At 41.7% G+C, this 22,529-nt stretch overlaps 1 long non-coding RNA gene across 1 annotated transcript in view; it reads right to left on the bottom strand.

Moving 5' to 3' along the window:
* The window catches only part of LOC146992080 (uncharacterized), an 82,007-nt gene that overhangs the window by 1,073 nt on the left and 58,405 nt on the right, over positions 1-22,529 (bottom strand). The gene's annotated exons all lie outside the window — the stretch shown is intronic.

Here is a 22,529-nt window from a genome sequence, read left to right as displayed (position 1 = left end):
ACTAAAGGAAATGTATTTTCTGACAGGATAAACACAAGTGAGAAAATGTAGCTTCACAAAGTGAAACTGTGGAAGAAAATATTTCCACTTGACTTTAAAGAGGAACTATGCAGGATTTGTAGCTTAACTATGCCACATTTTTACCTTTATTAAACAGCTTTGAAGTGATTGTGATGGTTTAATAAATGGCTTAACTTGTTATGAGGGAGAACGGAGGCTCTCAGCCTTCCACGTGTGTCACTTATTGTGTCTCTTCCCTGAAAACCAACCATGCAAGATCGTGGCCACCGTCCCAGTGTCCCAGCTCTCATCTCTGTGGCACTGCAACACAAACATGCCCCATAACTCTTGTTCATGACGGATTAAACTACAAAAATATATACATTGTATATGATATATAATGTTATCCACTGCTCTATTGATTGATTTCTCGCCGGCTTCTTTGTTAACAAATGCACATGGCCAGGAGGAGGGTTAGCAAAAAAGCGGAAATGCGACCAGATTTACATAGATTTACATACCTGGCTCTGTTTAATTATTACTAACTACTACAGCCATATATAAGCAATGTGTAGCTCAATAATAAACAAGTTACATTTACGTAGGCTACATCTTGTTTGTTTTCATGTAAAACTTCAAACTTGTGTGGGTGGGCTGTTTCTTGGCTGTGACCAGTTTCCAGGGAACCAGCAGGAAGTAACATGTCCCTGAAAAATGGCGCTACTGTTTACGAGTTCATTTTTTGGTAAACACTAAACAAATAACAGAGGGTGACGACGTGTTTGTGTGTTTTGTTACAGTTGAAAAGAGCGAGGCTGGCTGTCTCCCTCTCTTTCAACTGTTTGCACTGAGCTAAACTAATCTAATCTAAATCTAAATCAGTTAGCCCCTCCCCTTTCCACGGAGACAGACGACACCTCCTGCTTTATTTTCTGACATGTTTTTGTTGAGCTGTATTTCTGTACAACTCTGACGACCTTTCGTCTGAAATAAGCAAAACTGTATTTAAAAAAGTCGGGATCATTGGGCCTCATTCACCAATATCTTCTTAAGAATCTTCTTAGATTCTTTCTTAAGTTGTTCTTAAGAAGTTCCTTAAGGAGACCCTACGTCAGATTCATCAACGCGTTCGTAAGCCTCAGAATTGTTCGCAGCTGTGTTCTTATGCCACCATCTCCTCGTAAGTTGAGGGCGTGTGCCAGGTGAGTCTAATTAACCTAGGATTAGCATAGGTAACCGCCCCATCAATGCCCGTAAAAGGGCATGAGACTGCAGGGCCGTGTGCACACAGCACCCACAGGCACTGAGCAGAGGAGGTGGAGTGAGAAGGAAAGTTGAAATGCTCAAATGAAAATCTGGGAGGGAGCACCAGACTCCAAACGTAAAAAGAATTTAAGTAGTGAAGTGTCGCTACTGCGGCAGGAATGGAACAAAGAAACAAACAAAAGGCTTATATTAAGTTTATATTTTTGTATTTATATTTAGGCTATATTTAGTAGCGTCAGCAGTGGATGCAGCTCTTCGGGTTGTTATCAGAGAGACCACACTCTCACGTGTGCCATCATAAATATCATCATATTATCACATATTTAAAGAAAAAAACAGTTGTGTGTAGTGTGAACACTTACAGTAAGTGCACTGTTGCAGCCCGCAATTAGGAAAAAAAAATCATATCGGCAGCTGTATGTTGTATGTTTTATGAAAAAAAAAACTGATATGAATTAAGTGTCTATAATGTTTTTTTTAAGAAACTGCAATGATTTGTCAATTATTATTATTAATATATGATTATTAAAAACATCATAAAAGATAAGAAAATAATTCTTATTCAAATCATATAATATCATACAACTGCAGAACAAAAGAAAACACTATAATCGGTTATTTTTGCAGAAGTCTCAGCACTTAAAAGTGCGTAAGTATACTCCTGACTGTTCGTAGATTTTGTTCTTAGTTAAGAACAAATTCTGGATAAGAAAACATTCATGAATGCCACAATCTTCGTAAAAACTTCGTAAGTAGGACTTAAGAACAAATTTGTTCTTAAGAACGGTTCGTGAATGAGGCCCATTGTTTTGTTGGCTTAACATCGTGGTTAGCATGTGACAAGGTCAGTCTGTCTAGCATGATGTAGCTACATGGGAGTCAGGGTTAATGTAACTGTCCTCAAGCTACACAGACCACACAATACTGCTTCAATATTTTAAGATAGGCAAAACAAAACAGAGAGCTAATTTTGTCCTATAGCAAAACAGAAATACAATTGCTGATTTTATTACATCGGAGAACACAAACACTTTTGTTTGGAGCATTAATTTGCTCATCTCTTCTGATCTAATAATATATTTGCCTGTTCTGTCCACCATGAGAAATGAATGAACTACATGATTTAGATTTGAGTTAACCTGTTGTCTATGAAAACCAAAACTCAATAACTGTTCTTTGATATCATGATCAAACTAATTCTAATACATAATCACAATATATGATATAATTAGATGAAAAGATGAGCATTTCAATATAATATGATATTGTAATGCATGTAAAAATCACAATTTTATCAAAAAAAAATGCATTATACTTTGTCTTTGAATAACAGAAAAATGCAAAGTATTGCAACCGTCCCCAGTCTGTCTCTAGTTGTGTGTAGCCCTTTAGACTGTGTGTGTGTGTGTGTGTGTGTCTGAGTGAAACAGAACGAGAGAGTGAAAGAGAGAGAAATATATGTACTCTTTTAGCCTGATGCAGGTCAGGCATGAAGGCATAGCTCCAGGGTTAAGCGCACACACACACACACACACACACACACACACACACACACACACACACACACACACACACACACACACACACACACACACACTTTGTAACACTGAACATGCATACACCTGGCTGAGCTGAACTGGTGCATGTACACCACTCACATGCTTTCTACACGCATGCATCTGTCACAGATGATGCACATCACAGCACCTCGTCACCCTCTCACATCCTCTGTTCCTGTCCTGTGTGTGTGTGTGTGTGTGTGTGTGTGTGTGTGTGTGTGTGTGTGTGTGTGTGTGTGTGTGTGTCTCTCTGTCTGCTGAAACGAACACATGCTGCCTTCACTCCAGCTGCTGAAAGAATAAAATACAATAAAATCTGCTACGAATTGAGCACACGTCAAAAGCAAAGTGGACAACAAGAATCAACAAGGAAGGCACTAGTTTTCTATTCTTCCCTGCACATGTTTGGGTCTTTTTTGTTGTTGTTGTTGTTGTTGTCATGAGTACACTGGATGACATTCATCTGGATTTACTGCACAGGCTCCTTCAGCTCATTCTTTCTCAAGTACAACGCATCTATGGACTGAGAACATTATTTTCCCAGTCTTGACCAACAGTCCTTGAATCTATAACAAGTTATATTTAGGATCCAGCTTCCTTCACAGAGATATAAGAGCTTATGAAACCTTGACAGGAGCGAGAGCCAAGTAGCAGATGAGACAGTGACACATGGCTCCTATTCTGAAGATGTGCATGTGTAAAAAGACAAAAAAAAAAGAAAGAAAGAAGTGATAGAAGCGTGAGGAAGAGGTGAAGGTTGCAAGGTGAGATCATCTTCATCTTTTTTTCTCCTCCTCTACCTCTCGTCTCCTATTGGACCACAGAGCCACACTGCCCCCCTCAGGCAGGCCTGTCCTCCATCCATGATCCCAGTGTGGGGGAGAGAGAGAGAGAGAGGAAATGTGAGGCTGATTTGTTCACAACAAAAATGTCCAGAGGTTTAAAGTTCTAGGTGCAAAAAGAAAGAGAGGAGGTGTGTGTGTGTGTGTCTGTGTGTGTGAGTGTGTGTGTGCGTATGTTACCACCTCTAAGCCAGGTCACAGGAACCAATCAGAGCCCGTGCTGCTCAGTGGATGACCTGACCCTGAAAGATCAACATGTGTGGAAAGCGCTGGCTGACGGCTCAAGAGGATTTCCCACGCAACCTTGCACTCTATTACGCACTGACACACACACACACACACACAGACGCACACATACACACACATCATTCCATATGCACAAACACCACACATCCAAATTAGCTGCCAACCGCAGCTGAACACCTGCCCTCTCACCCAGGAGGAGATTTGATTGGTTTTGGTTTTTACAAGCGTTTAGGTATAACGTGCAGCTGGAGAGTGGCATCTGTGTGTGTGTGTGTGTGTGTGTGTGTGTGTGTGTGTGTGTGTGTGTGTGTGTGTGTGTGTGTGTGTGTGTGTGTGTGTGTGTGTGTGTGTGTGTGTTTGGGCGAGTGTGTGTGAGTGTGCGGTCTCAGCTGCACTGGTTGAGAATCAATTCAACTGAAACACTTTATCTCACTATAGATCATTCTCTTCCTTTTAGCGTCCCTTTTTCTGGCTTTTGTATTCAGCGTTTCCCTCCCTCCCCTGACAGGTTACAGGCTAATCTTCAAGCGCCGAGGAACAAAGGCCCCGTTGGTTTTCATTCCAACCATCTAATCAGCGACTCATTTACACCTGGAATGTAATTAAATTGTTGGTAGAAGAGGAAACAAAGAGGAAACGTGGAGCGAGAGGGCCGGCAGCTCATTTGAGAGGTTTGCTTTAACCTCGACGTGTTCACTCCCTCTCCGTAGAAAGCTGGCAGTCACTGATACCACTTTGTTGCACTGTGGGGCTTTTTCGCGGCAGGGGAAGCACAGGTGTAAATAATTCTGACTTCTTTTTTTTTTTGTTTTCACCTGCTTTGGTTTCAGGGTCTTTACTGTATGTTGTTTAGGAACTTCTCTGCTTTTCTTTTCCTACAATGACATGTGTACTGTATGCCTGTGTAGCGGCGACAGTCAGAGCCAAAGGTGACCTCACAAAATGCAGTTTTGGTTTTGGCTTATAGCGCCACATTTTGTAATCAAATTCTTGAACGCAATATGTAATAAACTGTCGCATTTTGTAATAAGTTAAGTTTTACTACACCCCCTGTATGTTTTAAGTATTTTGTATATGTTTGTATTATTTGATCATATTTTCTCATTTCTAATCAAATTCAGTGCACTTCTGTGCAAGTTAATTTATTCAAACCCTGCCTGGGTCCTATGTTCCCTGTTTTTCCCAAAAAGGGTCCTATGTTGCCAGTCGATGGACCCTCTCTACTTATCTCTGGCTTGTCTAGCCTACAGTATCTGGTCTTTTTACTAAACTTAACCAACTCCTTTCTTCATTGCCTAGACCCAACCAATGGGACAATTCCACTTCTCACTCTAAAGCCCTATTCGCACGGGATTAATATTACCTGGGGACCTCTGGTAATTTGTAATAATTGCGGAGGACGTCTGTGATCTTAATCCCGTGCGAATGCGCCATGTCAGTAAAAAAGTAAGTAAAAATTCCCCCGCAAATTACCTACTATATTTCACCAAAGACCGACGTCCCGTGGTAAAACTAGTCCCGTGCGAATCTGCATCTCAGTAATTGAGGGGCATTTTTTGTTTTTGTTGTTTTTATTGCGCGCCTTTTCTACTTCTTCCCCCGGTTGAAACTTACTGTAGGGGTTGAAACATGGAGGCTGCGGTGGAAATTATGAGCGGCATTTTCGAAGGCGTTCGGAGCCTTAATGTCAGTAAATTCGAGTAAAAATACAGACTTCACTTATCCCGTGCGAATGCACCGCAAGAAACACAGATGTGGGGGGGTAATTTACAAATCACCAGAGGTCCCCAGGTAATACTAATCCCGTGCGAATAGGGCTAAAGTCACAAATCCACTTCCAGGTATGGGACCAAATATTGCATGTTCCCCGGGTAAAAGCAGGGAACATAGAACCCTTTTTCTAAAAAAGGCTTCTATAAGACTTTGGTCAAAGCTTGAAGGTCAAGGTCACAGTCACCCCAGAAAACACTTTTTAGTGTTGGCCTTATACTTCACACAGCAATGATGACAATAGTTTACACAAACTGTTCGTATTTTGTATGATTCTGGATAAACAGTGGAAGGTGACATTTCCAGTTTCCTTGCCCTTTTCTCTGTGATGTACAGTATAACCAAACAGATTGTTTTGGCCATTGGGGTCAACAGAAACAAGTATCCTCGACTCTGAGCTCATATAAGGAGCCTTTTAGCCCACCCATCCAGCAGTTACGGAGCACACAATCGGTTCGACACGATCGGTTGAAACGCGTTACAAAAGCCCATAAAGCTGAGGGGAGCTGGAGATTGAGGTGATCATTTTCTGTTTTCTCTCATCACCACGAGCGACCCCCTTTCACACTGTCATGCTGTCATGGTGCTGCAAAAATATCAGTTTTTAGCCACTTTAAGGAAATCACTTATCCTCCACAAAGCGCCTGGAGCAGGTTAGAAACTGTTTCTTTGTCAGTGTGATTATTAAATTCGTTCACTCATGATGGCCAACTGAGTCAGCTTTTAATGCCACAGCAATTACTGGGCTTATATTACCTTAAATTAAAACAATTCCTCTGAGTTGTACACAGTGAGGTTTCAAACTTGGGGGGAAAATAGAGCAGTAGCAGTGGATCAGTGTTGTGAATCAGCACATACCCTGAGCCGAAGCCTTGCAATCTGTGTTTGGAGAGAGAAAGTTATAGATCCGTACATCCCTACATCCCAAAGGGACTGAATGAATCAACAGCACCATCGACTTTAGAGGTATATCTATGGAGGAGTCAAAATTTGAAGGGAACACTAAGTCCAATTGTCTTAGTGAGGTTAAAACCGGAGCTGTGGTGGAGGACTGCTGTAGTGACGAAGCAGCAGCCGTCCTCCCAGAAGATGTTGGGTTGTTTTCGATAGTGACGTGGTGGGGAGCACTGTGACTCTAATATGAGTTCAGTCAGGTTGACATCTGGGGACTGAAGGCCGTGGCATTCAATTCACATCATCGTCATACAGGCCAGGTGGACAAAGACGGACAACGAAGGACAAGTGGAATGCCCTTCCTAATTATGTTACACAACACAGAAACATGGAACATGGTAAGTTTTGAAATAAAACGAAGAGATTATTATTTAACTCAGAATTTCGACCATTAGTACAAATTTGCAAACAGGTCATTTGTAAATAGCTGTTCTCAGTGTCGGGTCATGGCGTCTTTGTGTGACATACAGTAAATGTTTTGTGATGATTCAATGTAGGAGCTTGTAATTCTATGTTTAGTGTTCAACTTGGACGTTCTGTGTGTATTTGTGTATGTATTAAGTATGTGTCGTTTACATTTGGTAGCCTATGTATAGTCACTTATGGAAATTAAAAGATAATGGGGATCTCAATAAACTAAACTAAACTATGAGTATTAGAGAGTCAGAGTATAGAGACTCTCCTGGTCAAATATGACGCCAATACAAGTCAGGATTGTCAAAAAATTGTGCAGTTCTCAAGTTGGACTGCAAATATTTACAGGCTGTGGTGGAATTTGGTTGTTGTAAACATTAAAGTATCTTTCAAACACAGACATGAAGATAAGACCAATCTGGTTAGGGCTTAAAGAACATGCTTAAGTACGGTACTCAACTAAATGTACTTTGTCCTGTCCTGATCTACAAAGACTCTCCCACCTAGAAGACAATAAGTAAATCCAAACCATAATAGCATAATAAGAATAAACCATTTTATTTCATATGTGCCTTTCTGTCACTCAAGGACATCTTACAATGAATAAAGGAAAGTGCAACCCTCCACCACCATCTGTATGGAAGGACCATCATTTACTGAAGTTTTCCTTTCATTTGTCATCAGCCCATAGATCAAGAAGAACAAGTAATTCAAGTCATAAACAATATTCAAAGCATTTAGTCTTTGAATGAGCCTCTTCTACATTCACTACTTAGTATGAATTTATTATCATTAATTGCTGAGACTGATTAAGTGCCTGTATTGAGTTTTAAGCTCTGCTCTGCTTTTAGGCCCCCTCTTGTGCCATGAATGCTGCTACTGTTCTGCTGCTGAATCAGGGAGGTGAAGGTGATGGTGATGGAGCATGTTTAGATGATTAATAAAGAAGACGTATGAGCCATTTATACAGGACAGAAGAGCACATGCAGCTTAAAGCAGATATCAGTGGAATGTTTTTGTTAATATAAGTCCTAAATAGTCCTATTTTCCGTCAGCAATCACTTACATGAAGTATTTCAGCCTAAACACGAGTCTCTCCGTCACTCTGCTCTGCTGTAACCCGAGGAGAAAATTTTCCTTGTGGGATACAAGTGTTATCCAATGAGGGGAGAGAACGGCATGAAGGGCTGTGTGTGCAGCCAAGGGATGCGCGTGAATGTGGTGACGTAGCACGAGGACCAATTGATGCCTGACAAGGGCGGGGGCTGCTAACTCATGGTGCGTTCAAGGAAACTCGTACTTTGTGTTTTTCCTTCCTGTGAAGTCATACCAGTTCGATCTGGTACGAGTTCACGGGTCGGAAGTTACGAGTGGCCGTTATAGGGAACTTTCACAGACAACAGGACGGTAAAAACACGAGCTACGGGTTACCTGGAACGCTACCAAGTCGTAGTTGTGACTTGAAGCTGTAACTTACGGTTTCAAAAGCCTGCCTTGAACACAGCATTAGCCGAAACGGCCGTGCCGATGATATCTGCTTTAACCCTGTGTTCATTTAAACATTGTGTGAAGAAGGACGAGTGGCAGCCTAAAAAAACCCATTCATGCTAGAATGTGGCCATGAAAAGACGTTGCAATTAGTCTGATATTATAAAGTAAAAAAAAATAATTATAATTTAAAAAAAGCGAGGATCAAATGAGATCCTTTTGTAAGTATTATCTCTCGTAGTAGTGATGGTTTACTTTGATCACTGGTTACCTCTCCCATGGATCACTGGTTAACCCAACCTGAGAGCAGGACGTCTCCTCTGGTCACCTGGACTCCTAACAAATCTCATTTGTATACTGCAAGTGTGTGCTGTGATATAGATTTAGAATTTGTAATGAGTGTTTTGACTGAAAAATTACCATAAAAAATAGTTTTATAATGCTGCTGCCTCTAAGGATATTGTACTGCCAGTGTGGTTACTGCAGGGGAAAACCAATGAAATAGACAGTCTCAAAGTTTTGTAATTTCATTCTTTATCAACACTGTCTCTAAAAATGTGTTGTGATAAAAAAAAATGTAAGCCAGATGTCTGGTAGGCTATATAAAGTTATTGTGACGCCTCTGTGGATCGGGGATCAACTGGGCCTGGGGTTTTAGCCTTTAAACGCTCTGGCTGCTGTTGGTAGTCCTTCTCTGCAGCAGTCGTTTAGTAAGGAAGCTTATACACATCATACGCTCCTGACATTCACAAAACAGTGTCTCCCTTTTGTTCTCATGGCCTCATGATCCAGGTTACCCATCCATCCACCCACCCATCCATCCATCCATCCATCCACCCACCCACCCACCCATCCATCCTCTACATGGTCTCATGTGGCTGTCAGTGGCTGGGGGCAGGGTTCATCCTAGATAGGCCACGGGTTCATAGAGGACTGACAAAAAGAGACAAACAACCTCACACACTCACACTTGGCAAATATATATATATATAGTATATATATAAATCTGCAGATATTGCAACAAATGCAACATTAAACCTGTGCATAATTTTTTCAATAAAAAATAATTAATTGATGATGTGATTTTTGTTGGGTCTTGCACCACAATCTTTTTAAACCAAGAATATGATTTATTGGCCAAGGTGTCTATGTAGCAATGCCCCCCATGTATCTATCATGTATTTTTTTTGTGTGTGACGTATATATACAGCTCTGGAAAAAATTAAGAGACCAGTTCAAAATGATCAGTTCCTCTGGTTTTAGCCTACTATTCATAGTGTGTTTGGGTAAAATGAACACTCATTCTATAAACTACTGACATAATTTCTCCCAAATTGGAAATATTCAACGACAACATTCTTTGCAGAAAACTGGTCAAAATAACAAAAAAGTTCCATTGTTTTCAGACCTTGTATAATGCAAAGAAAACAAGTTCATATTACTTTTAAAACAACACAGCACTACTTTTTAAACTTAGGAAGAGTTTAGAAATCAAAATTGGTGGAATAATCCCAATTTCTTTTTTTTTTTTTTTCACTGTTAAAGTAACATTGCGGAGTTTTTCGGCCTTAAAATAATGTTTCCAGACTCATTGCAATGGTAGAAAAATGGTTAATAGGATGAATGGTGCTGCCACCGCAGCCTGAGCGGGGTCGTGTCGGCTGAAAACTATGTAACTTCCCTGCACGGGTACGAAACACTGCCCCCCCCTCCTCCCCCCTCCCCTCTGCGTCGAGGGAGAGACGTGGTGGGTAAAAGCGAAACTTACGGTTCTCCTCCGGTCGCCGCCCCCGACCACCCGCCACACAGTCTCCTTGCAAACATGTGGGAAATACTGTTGTTTATTAATGGGAATAAACGCTGGATGCGCTCGCTGTTAAGTTTCGTTTTCGTTTTTCCCCCCAGACGATAGCGCTCCTCAACCAGATGGTGGAAGCACTGCGCTGAAACTCCGCAATGTTGCTTTAATTATGTTTATTGTTTTTCCTTTTCCAAAACATTTTATAAAGTAACACAACATGAACATGGGGTGTTTTCTGTCACAAAATTACAGCAAAGTGTAACCAATCAAGTACAACTTGATATAAAAAAGAAACTTAAACAAAAGAAGGGCGTTTCAGAGAAATGTACATTTTCCATTGCTTCCAGATGTCATTGAATTTGGATTGCTGGAGCCTCAGTGAAAAAGTAATTCTTTCCATTACATACACATCGTAAATAATATCATACCATTCATCTATAGATGGGACGTCTGGCTTGAGCCATTTCTTTGTAATTGCTTTTCTAGCAGCTAGACTCAGTATTCCAAATAAATATTTATTTTTCTCACTTACATTAGCTGAGTGTACAAAACCAAAAAGAAGTTCGTCCCAGTTAAATGTGATGACAGTACCAAATATTGTTGTTAGTTCTGAATAAACCTTTTTTGTTTTATATATGTGGTATTCACTGTTTTTATTTCCTGCAGGCCTCTATAAAGTCTAGATATGACTTTAAGCATCCTATAAGCACTGATAAACACTTTTAATAAACTGTTTTCCAACGCCTTTTGACTTTTTAACATAGTGCTGTTTAGGTGGTGGCGTACCTGAAGAAATCTAAAAAAGTCACTATTGTTGAGACCATGTAATCTTTTCAACATCTGAAAGCTCTTCAGTGTTGTCTGGTTGAACAAGGTACAATATGAGGAGAGACCCAGGCTAACCCATCCCCTATAGTTGGCATCCATCTTATTTGGGGCAAAGTCAAGATCATAGCAGCACCATTTCAGAATCTTCACCTCTTCTAACATAATTTCTCGAGATAACATTTAACCATGTTTTCAGTGTTAGGTTGATCCATTTATTTCCTGTTTCCATCAAGCATTTGATTAGTCTTTTATCCCCTATTCTTGCTTGAATTGGTATCGTCCCCGATATGTTTTCTTCAATTTCCTTCCATCTTGCTTTGTAATCTGAGACGCACCAACAAAACAGGATCCTTAGCTGGGCTGATATATAGTAATCTTTTAGGCAGGGAAGAGCCAGTCCACCCTTTTTTTTTGATAATTGAAGAGTTTGGAACCTTATTCTCGGTTTTTTCCCCTGCCAAATGTAGCGTGATAATAATTTATCCCATTCGTTAAATTGTTTATCATTTATTTCAATCCCAATTTCTAATCACAGCAGTGTTTTTTTATTTATTTATAATCTTCCTCATTAAAAATGATTTGGTTCAGGTGATCAGCTAAGTAGAGTGTGCTTGTGTTGGAGTTCAAGAGACACTGGAAACGATGGCTGCCATACATGTAGAGATAAGGCTGATTTATTAAGAACATTTTGGAGTGGTCTCTTTATTTTTTCCAGAGCTGTATGTCGGTATCAAAAGACAATGTGAAAACAATCTTAAATTGTGAAATGTGCCTACAGAGTCTAGTTCCCATGATAGCAGCAGACATTTAGAGCAAGTTTGAACTTGTTGCTTCACTCTCACTGCTCAACACGCAACACTTGAGACTCTCAAGTGTTGTTGTGTTAAAACGCAGCTGGCAGCTATAAAATCCCACTATTCACTACTTCCTGTGCACCAAACAGCAGTTGATACAGCCAACAACTAGTTGGTAAACATTTAGTGGGGCAGTTAGCATTTATCAGCCACAGAGCCAGATATTCCCCCCAGGAGGCGGTGGAGACCAAAAGCAGAGCTTGTAAACAATAAATTGTTAACAAGTTCACCATAATCAACCAAATAAGTGACGACAACAAAGGGCCAAACTGTCCATAACACATCATAATGGTCAACAAAAACACACTGTGCAACTCAGTAGGGCGACATTGTGACCACACGTCCTGTGACTTGGTGAACGGATACAACCGTGACATGGTCTTCTTCTAGTTTCTTGTGAAATACTTGATATTAGCGCTGCTCAGGTCTCTGAAACGGTCTGAATTTTTTAAGAATCTGAGAAATCACTCGTAATAGAGTCCAACTACACATCTAACAGCTTTTATCAACAGCACATCTTCTTTGTATTCTCTGAAAAATCAGTTAACCACTCTGTAAGACGGTTATGTGATACGTACTGTACTGAACTGTACACACAGTACACAAACACATTCATAGAGTCTTTTTTTTATCCTTTTGTTTTGTTTTTTTCCATTAAGCTTTTCAGGATATCTTCTGTTTGAAGAAATGAAAAGGCTTGTGTTTTTTGTGTATGTGTCCATGTGTTTCAGCGTGTGTGCGTGTGTGTGTGTGTGTGTTCAGTTTGCGTATGTGTGAAATGAACTTCTTGCCTCCGGGGAGAAGTAGCCCGCTGACAGAGATTAGTTTACATCAATCCCTTTTCAATCTTCTCTGTTTCTGTAGCATTGTACTGTCTGTTGTAACATGCACACACACACACACACACACACACACAGAGTGATAAACACACACTAGACAGAGCAGAGACAGAGAGGCGAGACGGATAGAGTTGGATTTAGTATACATCTTTCCATTCATATTTTCGTGTCATCTCATGCTCTTGTTAGAGCGTAAAAAGCTGAAATTCCCATTTAAGGATTTTTGAGCCTCTGGAGGAGAAAATCTGCTGGAGGAGCAAATCACAACTGGAGGGATAGAGTAAGAGATACATGGGTGTAGGTAGTGGGAGGGAGAGGGAGAGAGACAGATAGAGAGAGGAAAGGTTGTTAGGGAGACGGAGAGATTGCAAAACGAGACAACCAGGAGAAATCCTGCCAGCAGCTTCCTTTAATTGTTTTACCTTTGTGTCTGTGTCGGTAAACAGCGGCGCAGAGTGAGGACAAACATATCTGTGGACACCGTTTAGAGATGGCTGGATATTTGAATATGTACATCGTTGTGTGTAAGTGCTTGTGTGGGCAGGACAGATTCTGATGTAACCTCACAGTCAGAGTGTGTGTGTGTGTGCGTGTGTGTGTGCATGCTCTACATAAGTGTGTTTGTCACGAAAGCACCTTTTTTTCCCACCTTCACCAGAGGCGCGGTGTCATACCTCATGTTGCTGCTGAAACATTCACACGTTTGGCTAAAACAGAGGCTGATGGAGCACACAGAGTTCCTCCCTGATTTGTGGAGGAGCTGTCAAGAGCCATTGATCTCTGATTAACTGATTCACCACCGAATACAAAATCCACTGGCCTGTTGCTCGTAGCTACAACACTGCACGGATGCATTACCTTTTTCATCATACCTTCACCAACATTGACACATGAGACACAGGGCTCCAGGCTAATATTCTTTTACTATAACACAGTGGCCCCCCGAACTTTAAATTTCAGGGGCGCAAGCAGAAGATTTAGGGGCACACACCACAAATCGACTTGCAAAACAAATATTCACATTTCCTTTTCATTCATGATTCTCACGCACATTGCCCTGCCAGCTGCAATGACAGATTTCAGATTCTTTGAGTCGCCCCTTTCCATGTTTCACCTGTGTTAAAGGGACTACGAGGAGTTTCGGAAAGCGGAAATGTTTTCACACTACATTTCCCATGAGCCTCCATGTGCATGGTGAAATTCTTGGACTGGCGCAAGACAGACGAAAGCCAAAGCATTTGCCCAGAATGTTTTCATTGATCAAGAACGAACGTCGGAGGTTCGAAGACGATCAGATACCGTCGTAGTTACGACCATAAACGATGCCAACTAGCGATCCGACGGAGTTATTCCCATGACCCGCCGGGCAGTGTCTGGGAAACCGAAACTCGGAAATGCTGGGAGAGTCGACCACTAAATAATATCAAAATAACTATAAAGATGTTATATATTATCGAAAATGGATCCATTAACAAGTGTGGGTAACGTAGATTCATCCACATTAACATGAGACTCTTTTATAACTAAAAGCAAACTCCTCGGGGTCTCTTTACAAAACAACAACAACAACAAAAAACTAATTTATTGGTTGACCATGCACAAGTAGATGAAAAATGTACTGTCTCAGATTTTAGGGGCAAAATACTCCCATTTAGGGGCAGTCGGGAGCCCTGAGAAAACTTTTTGACTTGTGAGTTACACAACCACAATGTCCAGGTTGTATATACTGATGTGAGACAGAAGCTCAACCAGTGAATGTTTTCTTTTTCTCGTTGTCTCGGATGGAAAAGACACAAAAGTTAAAAAATAAAAAATAAAAAAAAACTACCGTCTGATGCTCCAAACTGAGCGGTAAACAATTCACAAGCTGTCAAGTTATTTTTTCACTCTGAACCACAATGTGTGTATAAAAATTGTATACCGGTTGTACTACTATAAGATATTTCAGTGTGGCTCTCGATTCCTCCTGGACCTAAATGGACAATTTTTGCCAATAGATGATTCAGGATGTGTAAGCAGAAGCTCTTATCCAGCAACTTTCTGAATGAACTCCACTACAAACAGCTGCACATTTCTACCTCACCTCACCTCACGGCGTGTTTGAGCTGTAAATGAGTCTATTTTGCCCAAACAGGTAGCTGCACTCAGTTGCCAGTTTATGAGACAGCGTCTTCACCTGTTCATCCTCTGCTTGAAAGACAGTGTCTGATGATTTCTCAGTGAAGGAGCCGTGTGCAGCGCTCTTTATCAGAGGTTGGTAAGTTACCCAAATGTGCATTTGCCCAACTAAACTTCCTTGAAGCCTTTTCAACATCGTGTTTGAAAAATTATTCAGAACAACAACTCCCGTCTGTCTCCCATGCAGTGGATGAGATCATCCCAGATGGGATACATGAAGCTAAAAGTAACACAGTCTGATATAACCACCTTTGCCAAAAAGAAAAAGAAATCCTGCATAATACTGACTTCTTCAGTTGGAGTTGATGTTAAGCTCCCATATTTTACACTTTCTGGTATTTTAATTTTTATTTATTGATCCATATGAAGATATATTTGTGGTTTTAAGAACCAAAACCATCTCAATGTAATTTTGACATCTCTCTGAAGCTCTGGTAACAACAGGTCAGTAAACCAATCAGAAGAGAGGAGGCTCTGTGCCTCTCTGCTGATTGGCTCAAAGTTTTCTGAGCAATTACTGACTAGTAATCCAAAAATATATATTTAACAAAAATGTATCAGAGTTCAAACAGACCCAATTTTAAATGGTTGGATGGTGGGTGGGCCTGAGAGCTCGGCTGAGAGTGACGACTGCTTTATTGTGACATCACAAAGTTACACAAGTCTAGACAGCTTGTTTTAAAAATGAACCATGTAGGATTTGTAGCTTAACCAAGCTACATTTTTACCTTAATTAAATGGCTTAACTTGTAACGAGGGACAATGGAGGCTCTCTGCCTTCAACGTGCGTGTCCCTTATTGTGTCTTTGGGCTGAAAACCAACCTTGCAAGATCGACGTTCCAGCTCTCCTCTCTGCGCACCGTGACACAAACGCGCCCATGACCTCTAATCTCTTGTTTATGACAGATAAGACTACACAAATATACATGTTGTGACATCGTATATGATGTATAACGTCTATCCTTCGCTCTATTGATTGATTTCTCCCTGGCTTCATTGTAAACAAATACACATGGCCAGGAGGAGGGTTAGCAATATAGCGGAAAAACGACTGGTCATAGTTCCTCTTTGAGGCTCAGGCTGTGTGAATTTTTTTGTGGACAGAGACCCTGATCCTTTCACAGTATTGATATAAACCTGATTTATAATCAAAGACTTGGACCTTGACTGTTAGGAAATATGGGATTTTTGACTTTCCCATCAGACTGTAGTTTGTGGTATAACATCAATCTGACGGAGCTTCCTTATATAACATCACCGATATAAAATGGAGGAGGGGGTCTGATTCCTGAATTGCTCATGTTCTTTAGCGACCGACATATTAATTTACGTTTCTGCTGTTCAGGTGTCAAAAACAAAAACGCAGCATCGAGCAACTGGTTGTTTTAGTGTCTGAGTAAAAGGAGCTGTTTGACAAGCAAGACAGCGGGGCGGGAACCGAAAGAAAATAAATTACAGACAACCTGAGGACTGTGGACAGTGAGTGTGAACGTTATTGATCTGTGTTGATACACACTGCTGCTCTGTTAAATTATAACTTCAGCCTGACATGCTGTCACATGCTGGCTCACAGAGGAGGAGGTAAAAAAGAAAAAGAAAAAAGAAAAAACATCACAGATAAAAAGCGGTAAATTATACAAATCAGGAAAATTCCTACAAAAACCTCCGTCAGAAATGCGAGATGGTTCAAAAGCGTTCTCTGCAGACGAGCTCTTTAATGATCAGAGGGAGGAGGTAATCAATCGCAAAGTATACTGCATGCACACACACAAACACACACATTAACCTTTATCATCCTCAGACTATCACTATCCCAAGCCTGCTCCGCTTTAAAAAAAGCTCCGACACGCCCGCCGGCTTCATAAAGTAGCCAAGACGAGCGAGTCTTTGAACAAAAATGGACTGAGCAAGTGTGTGTACCACTGGGCCTTTCAGTGTGTGACAAAGCCCCGTAGAGCCACACACTACTTCCACTTTCACAGCAACAGTGTGGTAATGGAACAGAGGTGACTTTATTCCATCTCTCCCTGCTGATCAAAGGCTCTTTCACTTCTCTTCCTCTTTTAAATCCTCAATCAAGCTCTTGCTGCATGTCTGTTTTCTGTCCTTCCTCTTTTTCCCCTCTCTCCCTCACCTTCACATAAAGCCCTCACATACATTTATTATCTCGCTGTAGAGACACAAACGAGTTGCTGCGCTGCTCCTCTTTCTGAGAGCGGCATTGAGTGATAATTACAACTTGAATCGATCATTAAACAGCGTGTGTCGTTCTTCTGATGCACTCAAGGAGCACTTTGACAGAACGCCATAGTAAAGATGGACAATAGCTTCCTTTTGGTTTCACATGCTGCGTTACATTTCTTTCAGAAGTCAAAAGCATCGCTAATGCCAGTTGATGACAACACAATGCGTGATCTTTTGCACGTGAAGGCAACACAACCGAAGTTGCAAAATACTGTCGGTTCAACTAACTTAATGACACAACAACAAGACTAAGTGGCTAATAAGTTTCTATTCTACAGTTTCTATTCAACGTTGATGCATGCACCAGCCGTTTTAAGGTTGCAAGCTCTGTTACTCAGAGTTTCTGAGTTGGAATTGCACACTTTCTGACAACGCAGCCGACTGGGAACTCAGGTTATTACAGAAAGCAACACAGAGCCTTACGGGGTGTTCCCACCAAACGCGATGAACGCGATTGAATCGCGCGTCAAATGAAATCGCGTCGCGCTAGACGCTCCAGTTTTGACGCTGGTTCAATATGCAAAAAACGCCTCGTCGCGGCATCGCGTCGCGCGACGAGCCCGCCCAAACAACAACATTTCTCCCACTATTTCATTCTCTGGCTGAGATAACCACCGTCGCTGCACTGTTCCTGTCCCTGTAGATGGGAGAGGAACAGCGGTGTGGGTCTCTGGCTGCAGGAGGAGGAGGAGGAGGCGGCTCCGTGAACTACTGTGTGACTGACCGCCTGTTGAGTGCTTTGGGACGGGGCGGCCGGCTCGCAGCGCCCGCTGGTTGAAAACAGCAGTGATAACGGGCTTTCAGGTCCGAATCTCCAAATCAGAAACGTTTGTAACAGCACCGGAAAAGCAACAGTGAAGAGCTGTGGCTTTGCAGCAGCTAATGGGGATCTGAATAATAAACTAAACTAAACCAGAAAACTTCTAATATTGTCAATAGACTCGCTCTGACTAAACTGCCAAGGGAACACCAGTACGTCCGTACGTCAGCACGTTGGTGACGATCTCAAACCTGATAGGCTGTCGCGGCGCGTCTTCACGCGAATTCGCCGCAAAAGTTCAATTATTTGAACTCGAGCGATGAAGCGTCATCGCGCCGGGCGACGCGATGGAGGCGATTTTTCGCGGCCAACGCATCCATCGCGTCGCGCTATCGCGTCCATCGCATCGCCCGGCGCGATGACGCGACTAATCGCGTGTTTGCATTGACTTTACATGTAATCTCGACGCGCGATGAAGCGTCATCGCGTTTGGTGGGAACACCCCGTAATGTTAAATCGTGATGTTTGTGTTAATATAAGTCTTAAATAGTTATATCTTCCGACAGCAATCACTTATATAGAGTGTTTGGTCTGAAACACGGGTCTGTCAGTCACTCTGCTCTGCTGTAAGCCGAGGAGAAAACTTTCCTTGTATCCTACAACCTTTATCCAATGAGGAGAGAGAACGGCATAAAGGGGCGGTCCTCTCTGTGTGTGCAGCCAAGGGATGCGCGTGAATGTGGTGACGTAGGGACGAGGACCAATAGATCCATGACGAGGGCGGGGACTGCTAACACCATCGGCTGACAAGAAGTTAGCCAAAACGACCGGATCGCTTACTTCTGCTTTAATTAAACAGCTTTGAAATAATTGTAATGGTTAAATGTCTTGTTACAGGAAGAATGGAGGCTCTCTGCCTTCTACCTAGCGTCCCTCGGCCAAAAACAAACCTTGCAATATCAGAGCCTCCAACCCAGTGTCCCAGCTCTCGGACTGCTTTACAACACAAACACACCCACTAATCCACAATCTCTTGTTAACGTTACCCACCACAGTAGACATCGCTCCATGGATTCCTGTTAGTTTTACCACATTGAAAATATGCACTTGGAAACTGGAGCTCCACAGAGAAAAAAAGCAACCAGACTTGCAGAGTTCCCCTTTAGCTTCAGATCTAGAAACCAGCCAGGTCACAGAAATCCAACTCTAACTCATGTTCATGAAGCTAGTTTAATGACTTTTGCTTTGTGACAAAGTGCATTATCCTGAATTAGCCAGTGGAAGATGGTAAATGAAATTACATCTTAATCTTGGGTTTGCTCTATGCTCTATTTTAGTCTAGCTTTTAATGCATTATATATTTTGTCTTTTTCCTATTTTATTCTTTGTTTCCTATTGCTTAATTGAATGTTTAATGTTTCCAATTTTTCCTATTTGGGATTTTATTTAAAAAATTGTATGTTTTTATGTTGTTTCCTTTCCCGTTTCCAATTCTTACTGTTAAATGTTTTGTTTTTATGTACTGTAAAGCACACTGAGTTGCCCCCTTGGTATGAAATGTACTATATACTGTAAATAAAGTTTCCTTGCCTAAATTGTGCCCATACAAGGTCAGCTGTGACATTAAAACACTGATTCAGGCGCAAAAAAAAGAAGGCTCATACTGAAGAAGGAATAAGTCATGAGTTGGACCGGCACGGTTGGTCCATTGACATCATTAAAATCTGACTGCACCATCTGTGAAGTTCAGCAAGAATCAAGCTCCTTCAGACCGGTCTGTGCCTGTGTCTGTGTCTGTGTCTGTGTCTGTTCCTCCTGTAGCTGAGGGGTCTCAGCGTTTGTCATGCTGTGCATCCTGAGATGCTTTTCTTCTCACCTCAGGTGTAAAAGAGTGGTTATCTGAGTTACTGTAGCCTTTCTGTCAGCTCTCACCTGTGACTCCCCCTCTCTCAGAAACAAGGTGTTGCTGCTCACTCCATTTTATTATTTGTTATTCACACCTCTGTGAGTAAAAACTCTGGAGCTTGCTGCTGTGTGAAAGTCCCAGGAGACCAGCAAGCTCAGAAACACTCAAACTAGCACGTGTGTCACCAACAATCATGTCACAGTCAGAGTCACTGAGATCCCATTTTTCTCCATTCTGACATTTGATGTAAACATTAACTCGAGCTCTCGTCCTGTATCTGCATGACTTGGTACGTTGCACTGCTTCCACATGACTGGCTGACTGGAGTGTATGTTGTAACATACTGTGGACTTCATAACACAGCTGACCTGTGCAGTCAAAGTGAAATGTAAGATATTCAATCCACCATGTGTGTGCAGTGAGAACTGTCTGAGCCCACGGTGACTCTGAGGTGTAAGGAGACCTGATAAGCTCTTTTGTTATATATGATGTCCAAATGTTGTTTACCAGTTTTTTAGCTCCTCTTTTTCCTAAGCCACAAAACGTCTTTAGTGCAGATAGGTACATCAGGCAATGCACTTATATGTGGTACACCGTGTTCACATTATACTCACATGGGTAGTTCTTGAAATCCACCAGGGTCGAGTTATTCGAACACTCTACTCACTGAAAATGACATTCGCCTGTCTAAATATCTACCGGCTGCTGCGCTCCCTTAAAGGAGACATATTATGCCCCCTTTCCACAAATTAAAATAGTTCACAGGTGTCTTAAAGACATATCTGTGACATGCTTTGGTCAAAATACCCCAAGGATCAAACATCACAGCTCTTTTCATACTCTCAAAACAGCCCTGTTCAGAACGACTGGTTTCAGTGCCTGTCCCTTTAAATGCTAATGAACCACTGCTTGCCCCGCCCCTTCTACCGGTCCCAGGTAGGGGTGGGGTTATGCAAATTTGAATCCTAGTTACATCACTGGAAGACATCTGAGGGAACAGCTCAAAAAACCAACTGGATTTCGGGGCGGTGCGTGGCGCAGTGGTTAAGGCGGCCGCCCCATGCCGCCCCATCAACGCAGGCGTCCCCGGTTCGAGTCCCACGTCGGGAAACCTTTCCTGCATGTCATTCCCCCTCTCTCTGCCTCCCCCTTTCCTGTCTATCTCACTAGTCTATCAAATAAAGACAAAAAAATATATACTTAAAAAAAACAACTGGATTTCAACCTAGGGAGCCTGCACATTACAGATTGTTTTTGTCAATTCTCACATTTTGGGGCCGGAAGGCAAGACAAGCACCCAAATATATGTTACAGATCCTTCAAAAAGTGATATTTCCATAATATTTCCCCTTTAATGAAACAGCTTCAGAGTAATTGTGATGGTTAAATGACTTGTTATGGGGAGAATGGAGGCTCTCTGCCTTCCACCTAACGTCTCTTGGCCGAAAATCAACCTTGCAAGATCAGCGCCTCCGACCCGGTGTCCCAGATCTCGTCTCGCATGAAACATGAACTGCTTTACGGCACTACGACACAAACAGGCCCGGTAATCTGTAATCTCTTACCCACTTCAATTGACGTCGCTCCAGGGATTGCTTTCTCGCCACTTCATTGAAAACAAATGCACATGGCTGGGGGGGGGGGGGGGGTTAGCTGTCAGTTTTTGCGACAGTGAAAAAATGCACTCTGAACCTGGAGGAGGAGCTCTGTAGAGAAAAAAGCGACCAAAACAGAGAAAAAGCGACCAGACGGATCGGATAGTTCCCCTTTAACTTTAACAATTAACTTTCCTGTGTAACTTGCCTCGGGTTCGCATCCGACATACGGCCCTTAACAGCTGTCTGTTTATTGAAAATATATATTTATTACTGAGAATATGATTGAGTTCATCTTCATCTGTATGGAGATTGATGGTTCCCCTCGTTGATGGTGTGATGTGTTCAGAATTACAAACAGAGAGGAGACAGTTTCCTCTCATCCCAACTGGTGAGAGCGATAAATACGCTGGTGATTTTGGTCTACAGTACATAATTTCAAGAAACTGTGAATATGTTGAACTTGTTCACAATCAAAAAATCTAATTTTGTAGAACTTTTTCTCGGATTATCTACAGCATAATTTCAATGTATTTATTTATTTTTAACTTTATCCAAATTGCTCTTGTGGCCTAAAGCTGGCCACAGATGAAGCTCTGGAAGTGAATCTTGGCCTCTGGTGTTTCTGCCGTCTGCTCTGTGCACCTGGCATCCGCGGCAACCACGACCACCTCCGTGCGACTCCGCTGCTGTTAAAAGTAGCTTTTCATTCAATCAAACAACATGTTGCCTCTGAACAGCAAATCAATCCGCAATTATTTCTACAAAATACATTTGCTGTCGCAGTTCAGTTTGATATAAATGCAATTTCCATGAGATGGAGCTGGAAATGAAATATATGCTGGATGTCTAAACATTTATGTCAAGTTGTTAAGTTGTTAAGTAAACAAAAACAACAAGAGTTCAGATTTCTGCCATGAAGAGAGAAAGCAGTGGCTCAAGGTCACATCATGGCACAAATATGCATCTGTAGAGTACACAGAC

The sequence above is a fragment of the Trachurus japonicus genome, chromosome 1 (assembly GCF_045865225.1).
Source record: "Trachurus japonicus isolate A0001 chromosome 1, Traja_1.0".
In the NCBI taxonomy this organism is placed as follows: Eukaryota; Metazoa; Chordata; class Actinopteri; order Carangiformes; family Carangidae; genus Trachurus; species Trachurus japonicus.
Note: the sequence above shows the minus strand (reverse complement) of the source record. Positions and strands in the feature narration are given on the sequence as shown.